General features: G+C 44.4%; 1 non-coding gene across 1 annotated transcript; it reads left to right on the top strand.

Moving 5' to 3' along the window:
* Window positions 1-5,236: 5,236 nt before the first annotated feature.
* Trnap-ugg (transfer RNA proline (anticodon UGG)) lies at window positions 5,237-5,308 on the top strand. The gene has a single exon. It is a non-coding gene; the product is annotated as a tRNA-Pro (tRNA).
* The last annotated feature ends 9,078 nt before the right edge of the window (window positions 5,309-14,386 follow it).

Raw genomic sequence — 14,386 nt, 5'->3', positions numbered from 1 at the left:
TCGAAGCAGCAAAAATTTCTCTAAACCTCTGGAGTTGAAAAAAAAGTAAAATAAGCAAATGTGACAGTAGTGTGTGGCAAACCTCGTTGTGTTGATGTATCGATGAAATATTGGTTCGATGGAAACGTGCTTCGAAATGGCAAGTTTACTACCGCTTCTCTGTGGAGACATACCGCATACCAAAAGCTTGGCTCGTCATTTACTGTGGTGAGTGAGTGAGTGAGTGAGTGAGTGAGTGAGTGAGTGAGTGAGTGAGTGAGTGAGTGAGTGAGTGAGTGAGTGAGTGAGTGAGTGAGTGAAGTGAGTGAGTGAGTGAGCCGGGTCTGTGAGTGAGTGAGTGAGTGAGTTAGTGAGTGAGTGAGTGAGTGAGTGAGTGAGTGAGTGAAGTGAGTGAGTGAGTGAGTGAGTGAGTGAGTGAGTGAGTGAGTGAGTGAGTGAGTGAGTGAGTGAGTGAGTGAGTGAGTGAGTGAGTGAGTGAGTGAGTGAGTGAGTGAGTGAGTGAGTAGAACGAGCGCGAGTAAAAAAGAGACGCAATAAAAAAGGACTGCACATGCTCGGTGTCGTCTTTCTCTTTTCTGCGTAATGCATGGAGGAACGTGAGGTGAGGCTTGGAGTTGGTCTTGAGTTACCTCCAGGCCGTGGCTTCCGCTCTGGAAAGGAATGGGTGTGGTGGCGGAGTGAACTCGGGTTGCAGTGACCACGTGTTGCACGCCATTCTTAATAGACACCTTTGTGTTTTCTTCACAGAGCGAGTTACCCTATACCACAACACATGGGCCTGCCAAAAAGTCCTTAACAATCCCCCCATCGAAACGCAATGCATGAGCAGTGAGGGACGGGGCTGACTATCTCGGAATCGGAAGATGAGCGAAAGCTGTTCGCCTGAGCCGAAACCGTTGCCACCACCGCTGGAGCCCTAGACTGAAGGCTGCACCCAACAAGGGCATTCTACCCCTCCACATGCGCGATCAAAATAAAGTGCGTTTTTTTCTTCTCTGTCTTCCTTTTGCACAGGACAGAAGATTGCAAGAGGATAGAGGTTTAAAGAGAGAAGAAAGAGAGTGAATGTCCCCTCGTCGAATAGTTGACTCCAGCGACATAACTTCAACCACTGTTGATAGCTTCCTTTCTGTGCACGTGCTTCCGATCTTGTTGAATGTTTGCATTGCAAACTAATCTGGAATACATTTGCCTACATGTGCCTAAAATTTGCCCCTATGTGTTCACTATACTACAGTGAAGCTGTAAGCCTCTAGTTGGTCGGGAATTTTTGTGTCCGCGTGCGCGGTGCTCACGCAAAAATGTGGGGCGATCCCGGAGACCGTGCAAAGAAGCGGGAAGCGCGCAGTGTGCTGCTTTTCCAAGAGGCATCACGTGACGCCATCAGGTGACATCATCACTTGACCAAGACGTCATCGTGTGACGTCATGTTTGACGGGATTACTTTATCAGATTACGTCATTAGGCAATATCGTCACGTAACGATGCCGTTATTCTCGTATATTGGAATTACAATCCGAAGCTATCATGTCTGCAGCTTGTGTGTAAGTCGTACTTTACGAATTCTCTGACGCAGTTTAGCTTGAGAAATTCAATTAGTTCAATAACGTGCTTGCGCTTGGCGGAGGGATTAGAGGCATGAGCACGCATGCTGCACTTCCGCACACGTGAGTGCGCGCGTGACGCACGCCGCTTGTGGGGGTGTTGCTTGTCTAACGTCGGTCGTGCATGTCTAACGTTGGCAGCAGCTTCGCTGTATATCCGCTTTCACAGGGTACAATTGAGGCGGATTTTCTATTCCTTTCATCACCTTATTACTTTTTTTAGTACTGTCCCACTAATAATATTTTGATTTCGTTACCCTTTTGCTTGCAGCGACATCGCAAGCACTTAAACACATTTAATCCAAGTGACAAAGCAACGCGTCCGAATGTGCGTGCGTAAGAAGAAGAAGTAGCGTCGGCGAATAGAAAAAGAAGAAGATGACCTTCATTCGTTAGCTGCGTTCTGTGAGTATTCAGCGTTTCTTCATATTTTCCGACAAAGCTAGAACCCGTCTATATGGGCGCGGCAGCTGCGCTCCCGGAGCAATCTGTCTTTCAGAAATGCTAAACTTGAAATGTTCTTCACAAGTCAGCGTGGCAATCAGCTTTTCTCCGTCGCCCCCTTTGACTCACGGGGAGAGCAGACCAAACGAAGATTGATCTTCGTGTTGAACATATGAACGTCGTATGCTCGGCAAGGTGTAGTAATGGAAAAGTTGGCACACCAGCATGATGGAATATGCGGCACGTGAAACTAGGCCAAGGAAGCACGCTGTAGCCGTGGCAGCAAAGGGTGCGTGTGAATGGGACGTAAGTGTAATTGTTCGCAGACAGGCGTGAAATCACTTAGGCAGAGCGTGTGATCGCCATGACACGAGGCTCTTCATTCTGTCTGTTCGTGATGACAAACTAAAATTACAAGAGGGCATCAGCGAGGAATGCCTCCTAAGAATGATCAGCGGAAAGTGGCAAAAAATGCATTAGTTTGTGTCGGGTCTTGTTCATTTATATTTCAGGTGACATTCTCCTTTATTTGTCTCACTAAATGAGCTCTGCATCGCATAATATTTCCACAAAAGCTCAACTTTCACAGCAGAATAGATCGATGCTGTGTTGACTAGTTTGTGTGTCACGAAATACGAAATTCTGTACGCATTACTGACAAGCGGTATGGCTAATGTGAGGAAGCATTAGCTAGCCTCGTGCACGATAGTCAATAGTCGCTGCTATGTTCCAGTGATGTCGAGTGGCTCGCCTGAAATTCGAAGGCCCGCCGCAGGTTGTTGGACTTGCTACGGGAAGAAAAACAAAATGTCGCAGTTTATTGCCTTCACTGGGTAGTGCAGAATTTGGGGCAGCGCCCCTCCTTCACGCATCTTCTTTACGACATCTTCTTCAGGCCCACATCAATTCTTCACTGTCACCTCACAACGTAACCGCAATTTTGCATGTCACTTCTCAATGGGTCACGACAGTCTTCTATAGTTATAAGAGAGTGGCAAACTGTGATTGTAGTCAGTAAATGCGTTAGGTTGTGATAAAATTGCGTATGGTTCTCCGACATTAGCAAAAATGAACTACAACGCAATTATCTCTCATGGAGCAGTAGGCCATAAGTTCACTATACGCCTTGCTACAGCAACGCGGCCTCTATCATATGATCACTGAGGATTACGGACCCGTAACGTACTACCTGTCACAGCTGTACCCATATAGATGTTTTATAGTGCGTTAAGTCATAATATAGCGCATAGTTTTATCCGTGTAGGAAATGCATGTCATCGGGTTGAGCATGCATGGGCCATTTGCTTCGAGTGCTATTTTGTTGTGCCTTCGAGGTTGCGCACGTGTGGTTGGTCTTACTGTGTCTGTAGTCGCTATGAAAGCAGCAGGTGCTTCGTCATGTCGATGCAGACGCGGGGACACTAAGTGAAATTTCCGCTTCGCGAACAGATACACTGGTCTACTTTTCCAGCTGCCACTCCTGTCACTGTGTGCGGTTACGTCGACGTTGGCTTCGTTCTCAGGACGAACGTTTGCGCCTGTATTTGCACGGTGATAACCTCTAGACTGTACAAGCCAAATAGTCTTGCACATATCACTTTTTTTTTGTTCAGTAGTTCAACCGTCGTGGTCGCGTAACGTTTATGGCGTTGCGCTGCTAAGCCTGAAGACGCGAGATCAAATCCGTGGATTTGATCTCGCGTCTTCAGGCTTAGCAGGCGGCCGCGTTCGCATTACGGTGGTGGTAAATTCAAAAAACACCCCTGTACCACGCATTCGCAGCACGTTACATAACCTCAGGTGGTTAAATTTATTCCAGAGTTCCCCCACTACGGCGTGCCTCGTAATAAGATCGTGGCTTTGGCACGTAAAACCACAGAATTAATTTTTTATAGGCCAAAGAAATTTTCTAAAACTAGCACGGTGCAGATAGCGCCGTTAGGTTTGTTGAGTTTAATTACCTGAAGAGGCGTACGTTACAAGAGCGACAAATCGCGATGTCCTGGTGGCCAAATAAATATTCGCTAACTAACTTTTTAATTACTCGCTTTAGGACACACATTCGAACCGTGAAATTGTACCCAAGCAGTAGTGAAGTGATGTCTGCTTAGCGGAAGTCCCAAGACCAACGCCACTTTCGAAGTATTCCCCTACAAAATCTGCTAAAAAATGCATTGGCGTTAGTCAAGAGCATTCCGAACTGCTTGACGCCCACTTTTGGGGAAACTGTTAGCTGGAACGACCACGCTATCATAGCACATTTTAAGACGTAATTTCTCGAAAGTGGCGATAGTTTTCGTATTTGTGTTCAGCCCACATGACTTCACTATTGCTTGGCTTTAATTTTGATTTCGGAGCGTATGCCCTAATGTGAATAACTAAAACGTTAATAAGTAAACATTATTAATTAGCTCCCTGGAAATTGCGGTTTGTTGTGCGAGTAACAGCCGCCCCTTTCTTAAGTGCACCTAGAAAGGCGGATCGCTGCTATGCACAGACGCATTAAAAGAAATATGCTAGACCCTTCCTCCCTCAAAAAAAAAAAATAAATAAAATAAATAAAGCAAGTGGTATGAAGGTCAACGGCACTGAAGATACGCTTGCCCTAGTTTTTTTTTTCTTTTTGATTAATATTTTGAGGCCGTCCTGTTATTACGAAACACACTTCGTGTTACTAGATACCTGCTGTGCGTGTCAGTGAGTGCAATGGGACGCATCAGAACTTCGGCCCGCGCGTGATCGCACACGTAGTGCAAAATAAGAATAGAGACGGGACTCACACGGGGACATATTTCTAAACTCATCGCTGACGGTCACTATAGCAAAGGGAAACAACGTGCGTAAAAGGTAGTGCGGGCGATGCAGTGTGATCTCTCTACCAGGCTAGGACCACTTCAGCAAAGCAGCAAAAGTACTATGTTTTTACGCACTGAAAGATAAACTTGAAATTGTGAAATTTTGCAACTTCCACGCGAAGATCCGCGTATTATGACGCAGTGCGACGTGACAGGGCATACGCATGTGCTCTGTTCAGTAGAGGTAACACGTGCCGCGAATACGAAGTGCATAGCGGCATTGAACATTCAGCTCGGATATCGGTAAAAGATATAGAAGAAAAAAAACTACGGATTTAAGCACATTGCACAACTGTGTCTTCATAAGTACATTCGTGAATGAGGCAGCCGGTCGGCCCGTTGGTCTAGGGGTATGATTCTCGCTTTGGGTGCGAGAGGTCCCGGGTTCAAATCCCGGACGGGCCCATTACTTTTGCAGCTTTTCTACAAGTACAAAACAATCCAAAAAATATAGCCTGCTTTCATTGAGTAACAAAACTCGAATTTGGCTGGAACTTTGCAAAGCGAGTCTGTTGGCAATGCACGACTCCAGAGTGGGCTCCAAGGTTTGCTTGGAGAGCAAAACAGGATGAGCGAAAATAAACAACACCAGGTTATTGCACTCTGTATTTGGAGAACTACTTTTTTGTGTGTGTGATATCCTAAGAACAGAATAGCTTAAGACGATGCTCTATCTGGTTCTTCAAGCGGCGCGCCAAAGTAAAATGATAAATCTGTGAATATAGGACCAGGTACGAGCGCATAGCGATTTCTTCCCCGAACAGGAATTGAGAAACCGTATTACTAAAGCACACGCACTCAGTTAGTTTGGTGGCTAAGAGGTACTGAATATCAATATAAAAAGTTCTGAATATGAAAGGAAAATAGTCAACACGATCATAGAAACGACGAAACCATTGATAGTCGTTGTATGTGGTACTGCTCTAGTCCCCTGAAAAGAGGACTATGGGGAAACCACGTTAATGTTTTCTTTTGTCAAGTATAAAATAAGAGCTTTCACATTTTCAAGGTCGAACAAGTTCACCACTGAGGAAAAAAAAAAAAGCACGATAGGCCAATGTGGTGTGGCACCGTGCAATGGAATCTTTGAAGATAAGTACAGAACAGCCGAGCCGTAGCGCATAATAAGTGAAAGTAGTGCACTTCCACGTGTAGCACGCAATCAGACGTACCAGAAAGAATATTAAGCTTTACACCAGCGTCAATATTTGCACTGACGTTCTCAAGCTACAATTGTTCATAAAATCATATTTGTTAATCAATGGTGAGGTTAGATACTATTTATTTATTATGCAAACATTGTCTGGGATGAAGGCGCTACAGGCAGATGGAACTGCCTGACGAAGCGCGCCTCGACGGAGCAGAGCTGGCGAAAGGGATCACCTGCTGTAGCAGTAGCGCGCTATAGCAACACCCTCTAGAAAAATATTTTCTAGAGGGTGTTGGCTATAGGTGTAGCACGAGGGGAGAGGGCATCGCCGTGACGTCACGTCAACCTGGATGTCGGAAGCCTGTGTTATCCGCGCGTTCATTGTCCGCGCAAGCTCTCGCCTGCGTTCTAACTGCGCCTTGGTAAGGCCGAATCAAAACGCGCCAAGCGTTTCAACACGCTGTCTTGCCGGCGAGGAGTTCATAACTAGAAGGACCGCTCTGCGGCGTTGCATTGGACATGAATGCTTTCGCATTCACAACTCATAAGAAGGGCTTAGGTGTCCTCGAATCTTTTTAACTCTTTCCCTACCATGGGGAAAATAGGTGTTTTTTGTATGTTACGGCAGATGTTCTTTTCTGAAGGAACTACTGCACTCCATATTTAGTGTAATACATAAACAGAAAGCAAAATGAATGCACTTTTCACGCATAAATGTTTTATTAGCCAGATGTATGTCATAAAAAAAGATATGAATTGTTAAAATCAAGATTGTGCGATAAAATTGAAGAAAGTTTGTAAAGACAGGCTTGTATCTTCTAAGAAAAAAATGTTACGAAAATTATGAGATATACAAAATGTTTTGCCGTCTATTAGACACTATTCCCGAACAAAAATAAGATTTTTTCATTGAACAGGTATTCCGCTAGAAAAATATAACTGCAAGCACTACAGTTGGGCGTGCCGGGCTGCGGCCGCCGATGTTCCGGAAAACTTAGTCTGTCTGTCACTCTATTCAACCGCCCAGCCAAAACCAACCAAGCTACTAGCACTGGTGGCACGGGCTCATAAACGTCAACATTATAGAACAAATATATGTACAAATATATGTGTTGAATTAGCAATGAGAAACGTGCAAACTCAGTATACTGTAGTCATGGGCGACTTCAATGCGAAAGTGGGGAAAAAGTAGGCTGGTGAGCAAGCAATTGGCAACTACGGCATCGATTCTAGAAACACTAGAGGAGTGATGTTGGTAGAATTCGCGGAAAGGAATAGGCTCCGAATAATGAATACCTTTTTCAGGAAGCGCAGCAACAGGAAGTGGACTTGGAAAAGCCCTAATGGAGAAACAAGGAATGAAATACATTTCATACTCTCTACCGATCCCAGCATAGTGCAGGATGTAGAAGTGTTAGGAAGGATAAAGTGTAGTGACCATAGGCTAGTGAGGTCTAGGATTTCTCCCAATTTGAAGAGAGAAAGACTAAGATTAGTCAAGAGGAAATAGGCCAGCCTATATGCAATAAGGGTAAAAAGAGACCAATTCAGGCTGGTGCTCGCAAACAAATATGTAGCTTTAGAACAGGAAGATGAAGACAACATAGAGGTAATGAATGAAACCATAACTAAGCTGATCTCAGAAGCGGAAATTGAAGTGGGAGGTAAGGCACCAAGGCAACCAGTAGGTAAGCTCTCCCAAGTAACAAAGGACCTAATAAAGAAACCGCAAAACATGAAAGTGTCAAGCTCGAGAGATCAGATAGAATTCGCTTAACTGTGAAAACTGATCAACAAGAAGAAAGTAAGGGATATTCGAAATTATAACGTGTAAAAGATTGAGGAAGCAGTAAAATATGGACGCAGTATGAAATCAATGAGAAGAAAACTTGACATAGGACAAGGCAAAATGTATGCACTGAAAGATAAGAAGAGTAATTTCATCAGCAATTTAGATGACATATTAAAAGCAGCGGAAAAATTCTATACCGACCCGCACAGTGGCCAAGCTATATATACTTTCATTCGAAGTAGTGATGAACAGGATACACAGGCTCCTTCTATAACTAACGATGAAGTTAGAAGAGCCTTGAGAGACATGACCAGGGGAAAAGTTGCTGGAAAAGATAGAATAACAGTCGATTTATTCAAAGAGGCAGGATATATTATGCTTGAAAAGCTTGCGGCCCTTTATCCGCAATGCCTCACGACTTCAAGTGTACCAGAGAGCTCTAAGACGGCCAACATTATACTAATCCATAAGAAGGGAGACATAAAAGAACTGAATAATTATAGGCCCATTAGCTTGCTTTCAGTATTGTATAAAATATTCACCAAGATAATTTCCAATAGAATCAGGGCAACACTTGACTTCAGCCAAACAAGAGAACAGGCTAGCTTCAGGAAGGGATATTCTACGATGGATCATATCCATGTCATCAATAAGGTAATCAAGAAATATGCGGAGTACAATCAGCCTCTCTGTATGGCTTTTATAGATTATGAAAAGGCATTTGATTCAGTAGAGATACCAGCAGTCATAGAGGCATTGCTTAATCAAGGAGTACCGGAGGCATACGTGAATATGTTGGCAAATATCTACAAGAATTACACTGCTACCTTGGTTCTCCACAAGAAAAGTAGAAAGTTACCTATCAAGAAAAGGGTCAGGCAAGGAGACACAATCGCTCCAATGCTATTCACTGCATGCTTAGAAGTATTCAAGCTCTTAGACTGGGAAGGCTTAGAAGTGAGGATCAACGGCGAATATCTAAGCTACCTCCGGTTTGCAGATTACATTGTCCTATTCAGCTACAATGAGGACGAATTACCGCAAATGATTGAGGGCCTTAACCGAGAAAGTGTAAGAGTAGGGTTGAAGATTAATATGCAGAAGACAAAAATAATGTTAAATAGCCTGGCAAGGCAACAAGAATTCAGCATCGCCAGTCAGCCTCTAGACTCTGTAAAGGAGTACATTTATCTAGGTCAATTACTCACAGGGGACCCTGATCATGAGAAAGAAATTTACAGAACAATAACATTGGGTTGGGGTGCATACGGCAGGCATTGCCAAATCCTGACTGGGAGCTTACCATTATCGTTTAAAAGAAAATTGTTCAATCATTGCATTATACCGGTGCTAACATATGGGGCAGAAACTTGGATGTTAACAAAGAAGCTCGAGAACAAGTTAAGGACCGCACAAAGGGCGATGGAACGACAGATGTTAGGCCTAATGTTCAGAGAAAGGAAGAGAGCGGTGTGGATCAGAGAGCAAACGCAGATAGCCGATACTCTAGTTGACATTAAGCGGGGAAAAAAATGGAGCTGGGCAGGCCATGTAATGCGTAGGATGGATAACCGGTGGACCATTAGAGTTGCAGAATGGATACCAAGAGAAGAGAAGCACAGTCCAGGACGGCAGAAAACTAGATAGGGTGATGAAGTTAGCAATTTTTCAGGCGCAAGTTGGAATCGGCTAGCACCAGGCAGGGGTAATTGGAGATCACAGAGAGTAGGGTAATTGGAGATCACAGGGAGGAGCACGAGATCGCGGGATCGAATCCCGGCTGCGGCGGCCGCATTTCGATGGAGGCGAAATGCAAAAACGCCCGTGTGCTTGCGTGTAGTGCACGTTCAAGAACTCCAGGTGGTCAAAATTAATCAGGAGCCCTCCACTACGGCGTGCCTCATAATCAGAACTGGTTTTGGCACGTAAAACCCCAGAAAGAAGAAGAAGAATGGAGATCACAGGGAGAGGCCTTCGCCCTGCAGTGCACATAAATATAGGCTGATGATGATATGTACATAAACATGATCCACAGCATTCATTTAATTAAGAATACACATTGGACTTGTTTTTACGTCAGTAAATGAAAAATCAACGCGTTAGAAATGGTGTCGAAGTGACGCTACGTGTTAAAAACAAGCCTACTGAAGCCGCGGCTCTGTAGCCGGCTTTAAGCCATCAGATGGTCCCAACAGAAGGCGCGAGAGCAGGGCGAACGCGGGAATTGAAAGAGCGTGAGAAGTGGGAGGGGAGAGAGGAGAGTGGGCTACGTATCAGGGGCGGCAGAAGACTATCGTCTTTCGACGTCATTTGCAGCGAAGCAAGCCAGATATGCAGTGAATTTTTTCTTCTTTCTTTTTCTTTTTTTGAAGCCATATTCCGACCTGCACTGGTGACTCGTAGTAGCCATATCGGGAATTTTTGTTTAAGAAACCGGGTATTAGTTAAGAAAGTGTCCGAGTTCCATAGTTAGTTGTGAATATCGGTGTTCTAAGTTGGGTGTGCCTAAGATGGCATTGTGTATTGTCCGGGAGTAAAGATGAGGGCAAAGTATACAAGTCATGTATAACTTTCTTTTGCCTATACGCCTTTTCATCAGGCAAGGAGGACAGGTTGCGCGGTGAGCCTTTCCTTCTGTCTCGCTTGTATGAACCATCACGACGCGGCTTGAACATTAAACAAAATTCTGGAGCTTTACGTGCCATAACCAAGATATTATCATGAGGCACGCCGTAGTGGAGGACTCCGAGTTAATTTTAACCACCTGGGGTTCTTTAACGTGCACCCAATGCACGGTTCACGGGTGTTCTTGCATTTCGCCCTCATAGAAATGCCGCCGCCGTTGCCGGGATTCGATCCCGCAAACTCGGGCTTAGCAGCGCAACAGGCTTGAATGTGTTGCCGTCGTGTGCTGCAGAACAATTTGAGATGCTTTAGCTCGTTTTCCGTGACATTTATGTGATTTGAGTTCATACAAGGTCGTCGAGGAACCACTGTGTAGCCTTTCGCTGCCGCAGCAACTACAGTATATCCGTAAAGTTCTTTTGGCTTCGCGAACATGCAACGTACATCACAGCCGCCGTGGCTGTGAACTATTTTCGCTGTATTGGTTTGCACTCGGTGAAGAGCAGCGGCGTCGGCGAGGTCTCAGCGTGAATTGGAAACTTTTCTCACTGCCTGATCGCTTGGCGCGATAACTAAAACATAATAGTGCTCGGGTACGGTCAACCCTGCAACCCCGAAACATTTAGGAGCCAATCATTGCATATCTGCTTCGGCCTCCGGCATCGTTCTCACACATTTTGAGTCTAGTAGACTTGAAAGCATTATGCTGTGTCTACGTTAGGATCATGTATGAGGCAGATAGCGTGGATCAACACAGTGATTACTGCGGTTGGTAAAACAGCATGATACATATCGTATAAGCTTTGTGCTTCGGCATTGCCTCTGTGCCCTGTAAAGCAGCGATATACAAAGGGGATCGCATAAAAAGATTGCGACGGCTATTTGTCAGGCCACAATTTTCGTAAAACAGGTTTCTCACTCGTTACAGGTACCCTAGTTAGTTCCATGCGCGGATGAAGTCCCGATTTCAAATCGCTGACTGGCCTGCAAGGTTCTCTATTCTTGTTCTATAATAAACAAGATTGTATATTGATTTTGAAAGGAACAGAGTTTTTGGGTGCAACAATACGTGAGCGTTGACAATTTTTGTTCAATGGCTAGTGTTAGAGTATGTTTGTTAAGAAAATATTGAATTTAAATTTGATGACACTCATTTATGGTGCCAAATATTACAAATTGTACGTCCACAACATATGTAGTGCTCAATGTTTAATGTGGCTTTTAAAGCTCGCCCACACTTTTCCTAATGCAGGAGAAATCGGCAATGCCGGAATTACTAAACTACAATCAGATCCTCAGAGGGGCCTTTTCGCAAAAATTACATGTAGTCGATAGTTCCTTAGAAATGTTTCTGAAAGTCTTTAAACATATATGTAAAATTGCGCAGGTACCTCAGAACTAATGCACCTTGCTTAGAAGGTTGTCATCGAGCAGAAGGCTGACAGGCAAATGAAAAATAGACGCCACCTTCCCCCAGCTGTTAAATTTGGTGCAGAGGTTACCCAATTCCAGTTGATAACATTGAAAGATTTTTTCGCTTAGTTTAATAAGATTTTCTCCGAACACATAGATTCCGCTTGGATTACAGTTTGTCCGCCTTTCGCATTATAATTCAGCAATTCTGCGCTTCGGGGTGACTTTCTGCAACGTACGAAACAGTTCTAACCGGTGCCAAGTGAACTGCGGCGGGAGCAGTAATGTGCGTTCAAGAGAGAACTCGACAAACAAGTGCAACTCTCGTAAGCCGACGAGAAGATTCTGATGATGCGAGAGGCAATAAGAGAGCTATATGTTGAGCGCTTTTAATACCACCGAGTTAGAGTTCTTTCTCACTTTTTTCATCTAAGCACCTGCGATTGCGTTGACTAAGCACTCCATTTCATTGAATGGCTTCTTCGCTGCTTAAAGTTGCGCAACGCGAAGCGAAGTGCGGAACCCGCGTTTTCTTGCTCCTCTTCAAGACGTCTGTAAAGACCGGAACGAATGAAGCGATGAGCACTTTCGTGTGTTCGTCGCAGACCAATCGACAGAGAAGAGGAGGTTCGGGTGCCTCTAGCAAACGGTCCTGCAGAGATTTATAAGCTACGACAATAGTGTAAATAACGAGAATGAGCTGAACAAGTTGGTATGGATTCACGTCGAAAATATAGAGATAAACCCACACTAATACGAAGAGAGTGAAGGCAACACGAGCGCTTTGGAGGTGTGATAAAGTAGGAGGTGTGATTAAACACTCATGGTCTGGTATGTCCCTTTGTTTTGCCTGTTTTTAGCTCCATATTTTGGGCATGTGACAGTAGTGTAACGGCTGGCGAAGGACTTTAGGAACGGATGGAATATTTGCGCATAGCTCACCTTACTGAAGCGGACAGAGTCTCCGTTTTGCAACAAGTCTTTCTGATTTCTTCCTCTCAGTCGACATCTTGGTACCTGTTAGCTGGTGGTCCACAGTTCATCTTTGTATCACAGTAATACAAGATCTGCTTTATTCAACAGCTGGGCCTATGTGCGAATGATCGTTCATTCGGAGAGATATATGTATTTGCTACACAAAGAAGAACCACTAAAATTTTTGGGCCATTTTTGTTAAAAGAGATTGGCTGCGGAACATTGTGCTCTATGAAATTAAGTAGGAAGACATTATTTTTGTTTTGTGTATGTGCCTTAAATTTTGTGCCAGTCGGTGGTAAACCTGCAGAGTCACACAGAGCATAATGGTTTGTTGGAATTGTTTCTAAAATAGCAAGATAATTTTTTTCTCTAATGCTTCAAGATAGTTTAAATATTTTAAATACGTGGACCATGTCATGCAGTGTATACCAAACAAATAAAACCACCAGAACTACTACAATGTTCTTTAGGCAGTTTTCAGTGCATTCCTTTTTGGCATTTACACGTTATCAGTGCCAGATGTCTATTGTATATTCAGCGGCAGCGTGGTTTTCAACTTTGGTAACTGTGTTTCTTCAAATCGCACAGCTCTGCTGGTTCGTATGAAGACAAGTGGAGCAATCCCACGCATCAGCACCTACATTACTACGGTCCACTTGAGGAGCAAAGAGAACACGTGACCTCTGGGCGACGTCGAGAATCAGACAAGATGGAAAATCAGGAGCATCAGGGCGCACTAAGAGGTAGTAAGCTTGGTCCCTTTTGCGCCGCTTCTTTATTGCCATATGCATAGACCGAAAAAAAAAAACAGCTAAAGACATCAGTACTATACTATATTTCACAATGATAAAGAGTAGAGGAGTGCAGCGCTGTGCCCTTGTTTCCTTCGTGTTTCTTCTCTCTTGTTCGCGTAGTAGGAAGTGTGATATTGCAATCTAGAGTGGCCCAGAGGCTTAGCAGACTGCGTCCTCTAGCACATAGGTGTGCAGACGCCTACGCTTGGAGCTTATGTACTCACACTGATTAGTAGTTCACACCGTGTGCAGTTTTCGCTCCGCTGCCACATTTTCCAGAAATATTGCGAAATTATTTCACAATAGACATGGCTACCCCATATATATGCCCCATATGGGGCAGAAACTTGGACGGTTAACAAAGAAGCTCGAGAACAAGTTAAAGACCGCACAAAGAGCGATGGAACGAAAAATCTTAGGACTAACATTAAGAGACAGGAAGAGAGCGCTGTGGATCAGAGAACAAACGGGGATAGCCAATATTCTAGTTGACATTAAGCGGAAGAAATGGAGCTGGGCAGGCCATGTAATGCGTAGGATGGATAACCGGTGGACCATTAGGGTTACAGAAGTAATACCAAGAGAAGGGAAGCGCAGTCGAGGTCGGCAGAAGACCAGATGGGATGATGAAGTTAGGAAATTTGCAGGCGCAAGTTGGAATACGCTAGCGCAAGACAGGAGAAATTGGAGATCGCAGGGAGAGGCCTTCGTCCTGCAGCGGACATAAAATA

The sequence above is a fragment of the Dermacentor silvarum genome, chromosome 2, assembly GCF_013339745.2.
Source record: "Dermacentor silvarum isolate Dsil-2018 chromosome 2, BIME_Dsil_1.4, whole genome shotgun sequence".
NCBI classification, from domain to species: Eukaryota; Metazoa; Arthropoda; class Arachnida; order Ixodida; family Ixodidae; genus Dermacentor; species Dermacentor silvarum.
Note: the sequence above shows the minus strand (reverse complement) of the source record. Positions and strands in the feature narration are given on the sequence as shown.